Raw genomic sequence first — 4,535 nt, 5'->3', positions numbered from 1 at the left:
GGAGAGCTACCCTCCTGTAGGTTTTAACTCCAACCCTGTTCCTGGAGAGCTACCCTCCTGTAGGTTTTCACTCCAACCCTGTTCCTGGAGAGCTACCCTCCTGTAGGTTTTCACTCCAACCCTGTTCCTGGAGAGCTACCCTCCTGTAGGTTTTCACTCCAACCCTGTTCCTGCAGAGCTACCCTCCTGTAGGTTTTAACTCCAACCCTGTTCCTGGAGAGCTACCCTCCTGTAGGTTTTCACTCCAACCCTGTTCCTGGAGAGCTACCCTCCTGTAGGTTTTCACTCCAACCCTGTTCCTGGAGAGCTACCCTCCTGTAGGTTTTCACTCCAACCCTGTTCCTGGAGAGCTACCCTCCTGTAGGTTTTCACTCCAACCCTGTTCCTGCAGAGCTACCCTCCTGTAGGTTTTCACTCCAACCCTGTTCCTGGAGAGCTACCCTCCTGTAGGTTTTCACTCCAACCCTGTTCCTGCAGAGCTACCCTCCTGTAGGTTTTAACTCCAACCCTGTTCCTGGAGAGCTACCCTCCTGTAGGTTTTAACTCCAACCCTGTTCCTGGAGAGCTACCCTCCTGTAGGTTTTCACTCCAACCCTGTTCCTGCAGAGCTACCCTCCTGTAGGTTTTCACTCCAACCCTGTTCCTGCAGAGCTACCCTCCTGTAGGTTTTAACTCCAACCCTGTTCCTGGAGAGCTACCCTCCTGTAGGTTTTCTCTCCAACCCTGTTCCTGGAGAGCTACCCTCCTGTAGGTTTTCACTCCAACCCTGTTCCTGCAGAGCTACCCTCCTGTAGGTTTTCACTCCAACCCTGTTCCTGGAGAGCTACCCTCCTGTAGGTTTTCGCTCCAACCCCAGGTGTTACTAACCTGATTCATCTTATCAACCTGCTAATTATTAGAATCAGGTGTGCTGGATTAGGGTTGGAGCAAAAACCTACAGGACGGTAGCTCTCCAGGAACAGGGTTGGGCAGTCCTGGTCTATGACTTGGGTGACTGGAGTATTTGACAATTTTTTGGGCCTTCCTCTGACACCGCCTAGTATATAGGTCCTGGATGGCAGGAAGCTTGGCCCCAGTGATGTATTGGGCCGTACGCACTACCCTCTGTAGCGCCTTACGGTCGGATGCCGAGCAGTTGCCATACCAGGCATTGACGCAACCGGTCAGGATGCTCTCGATGGTGCAGCTGTATAACTTTTTGAGGATCTGGGGACCCATGCCAAATCTTTTCAGTCTCCTGAGGGGGAAAAGGTGTTGTTGTGCCCTCTTCACGACTGTCTTGGTGTGTTTGGACCATGTTAGTTTGCTGGTGATGTGGACACCAAGGAACTTGAAACTCTCGACCCGCTCCACTACAGCCCCGTCGATGCTAATGGGGGCCTGTTCGGTCCTCCTTTTCCTGTAGTCCATGATCAGATCCTTTGTCTTGCTCACGTTGAGGGAGAGGTTGTTGTCCTGGCACCACACGGCCAGGTCTCTGACCTCCTCCCTATAGGCTGTCTCATCATTGTCGGTGATCAGGCCTACCACTGTTGTGTCGTCAGCAAATGTAATGATGGTGTTGGAGTCGTGCTTGGCCACGCAGTCATCGGTGAACAGGGAGTACAGGAGGAGACTAAGCACGCACCCCTGAGGGGCCCCGGTGTTGGCAGATGTGTTGTTGCTTAACCTTATCACCTGGGGGCAGCCCGTCAGCAAGTCCAGGATCCAGTTGCAGAGGGAGGTGTTTAGTCCCAGGGTCCTTAGCTTTGTGATGAGCTTCGTGGGCACTATGGTGTTGAACGCTGAGCTGTGGTCAATGAATAGCATTCTCACATAGTTGTTCCTTTTGTCCAGGTGGGAAAGGGCAGTGTGGAGTGCGATTGGGATTGCGTCATCTGTGGATCTGTTGGGGCGGTATGCGAACTGGAGTGGATCTAGGATTACCGGGATGATGGTGTTGTGAGCCATGACCAGTATTTCAAAGCACTTCATGCAAAATCTTTAGGTGTTATAGGGATCTTGTAAAGTGATACAAATTCCTTATAATTAAATAAAATACCCTCTGCATTTACAAGTTGGCTCACCAATAGGATATTATTTCGGAACCAATATTCGAAAAACAAATAAGTATTTTTATACAATATGTCCCGATTATTCCATATATAATATCTGTGTGGAGAAAAATTATGCTTATAAATTAAGGACCATGACAAGAAAACCTGCCGATTATTATAATCGCAAACCAATATGAAGTTAAGGCCACCAGAAGTAGAGAAGACATGATGAGAAATAAAGTTCCACGTAGAAGTGGGTCTTCTTAGGAATTGTTTAATCCAATTGATCTTAAAAATTATTATTTAAGGTAGTAAAGTTCAGAAAATTCAGCCCACCATACTCATTAGTGTTCATCACAACAGTTTTCCTAATGTAATGGGTACGGTTTCTCCACAGAAAGTTGAAAAGCATTTGGTCTCTTTGCTTATTTTACCGTCAAGATATAAAGATAGCCTTGGTTATTAGGACTCTTTTAAAGATACAGTGCAATCGGAAAGTATTCAGACCCCTTGACTTTTTCCACATTTACGTTACAGCCTTATTCTAAAATGGATTAAATTGTTTTTTTCCCCCTCATCAATATACACACAATACCCCATAATGACAAAACAAAAAACAGGTTTTTAGAAATTTGGGCAAATGTATTAAAAATAAAACACTGAAAAATGACATTTACGTAAGTGTTCAGACCCTTTACTCAGTACTTTGTTGAAGCACCTTTGGCAGCGATTACAGCCTTGAGTCTTCTTGGGTGTCACACCTGTATTTGGGGAGTTTCTCCCATTCTTCTCTGCAGATCCTCTCAAGCTCTGTCAGGTTGGATGGAGAGCGTCCCTGCACAGCTATTTTCAGGTCTCTCCAGAGATGTTCGATCGAGTTCAAGTCCGGGCTCTGGCTGGACCACTCAAGGACATTCAGAGACTTGTTCCGAAGCCACTCCTGCGTTGTCTTGGCTGTGTGCTTAGGGTCGTTGTCCTGTTGGAAGGTGAACCTTCGCCCCAGTCTGAGGTCCTGAGCGCTCTGGAGCAGGTTTTCATCAAGGATCTCTCTGTATTTTGCTCCGTTCATCTTTCCCTCAATCCTGACTAGTTTCCCAGTCCCTGCCGCTGAAAAACATCCCCACAGCATGATGCTGCCACCACCATGCTTCACCGTAGGGATGGTGCCAGGTTTCCTCCAGACGTGACACTTGGCATTCAGGCCAAAGAGTTCAATCTTGGTTTCATCAGACCAGAGAATCTTGTTTCTCATGGTCTGAGAGTCTTTAGGTGCCTTTTGGCAAACTCCAAGTGGGCTGTCATGTGCCTTTTACTGAGGAGTGGCTTCTGTCTGGCTCATCTACCATAAAGGCTTGATTGGAGGAGTGCTGCAGAGATGGTTATCCTTCTGGAAGGTTCTCCCATCTCCACAGAGGAAATCTGTCAGTGTGACCATCGGGTTCTTGGTCACCTCCCTGACCAAGACCCTTCTCCCCCGATTGCTCAGTTTGGCCAGGCGACCAGCTCTAGGAAGAGTCTTGGTGGTTCCAAACTTATTCCATTTAAGAATGATGGAGGCCACTGTGTTCTTGGGGACCTTCAATACTGCAGAATGTTTTGGTATCCTTCCCCAGATCTGTGCCTCGACACAATCCTGTCTCGGAGCTCTACGGACAATTCCTTCGACCTCATGGCTTGCTTTTTGCTCTGACATGCACTGTCAACTGTGGGACCTTATATAGACAGGTGTGTACCTTTCCAAATGATGTCCAATCAATTGAATTGATCACAGGTGGACTCCAATCAAGTTTTAGAAACATCTCAAGGATGATCAATGGAACAGGATGCACCTGAGCTCAATTTCGAGTCTCATAGCAAAGGGTCTGAATACTTATGTGTGATTAATAAAAACAGACATGGTGAGCTAGGGCAACTTTGCCTAATTCCTCTCTTTGACTCAAATCTAGGTGAGGTGCCATGTTTCAAGTTTGATAGAGCTGTTACCATTCGTATAGAGAGTCTTCATTGCCTTACAGAAAAACGGGTCTAACGGTTGTGCCTTTAGATATCGAGAAAATGAACAACTAAGGAAAAATAATTCACTTCTGAAACCCCAAACCTCAGGCTGGTCAGAGATATTTTTAGAGAAAGGAGGATATCGGAATCCCATTGAGCAATGTACAACGCCCCAGCCAACAGACTGTCGACCAATCGCGTTCACGGTGTCATGTTGCGTCACTTAGTTGCAGGCAGGGATGTAGCTCAGTTGGTAGAGCATGGCGTTTGCAACGCCAGGGTTGTGGGTTCGATTCCCACGGGGGGCCAGTATGAAAAATACATAAAAAATGTATGCACTCACTAACTGTAAGTCGCTCTGGATAAGAGCGTCTGCTAAATGACTAAAATGTACACAATGGGCGGTAATACGATTCCGATGAAGTTTTCCATCTCTTCAAAATTATCTCTGGCCTGGTCTGCTTGGTTCCAAGGTTCCCGGATGTCTCGCGATGCTGCGTTTAG

This window comes from Coregonus lavaretus (assembly GCF_964263955.1).
Source record: "Coregonus lavaretus genome assembly, contig: HAP1_SCAFFOLD_251, whole genome shotgun sequence".
Taxonomy (NCBI): Eukaryota; Metazoa; Chordata; class Actinopteri; order Salmoniformes; family Salmonidae; genus Coregonus; species Coregonus lavaretus.
This window is presented reverse-complemented; position numbering follows the sequence as displayed.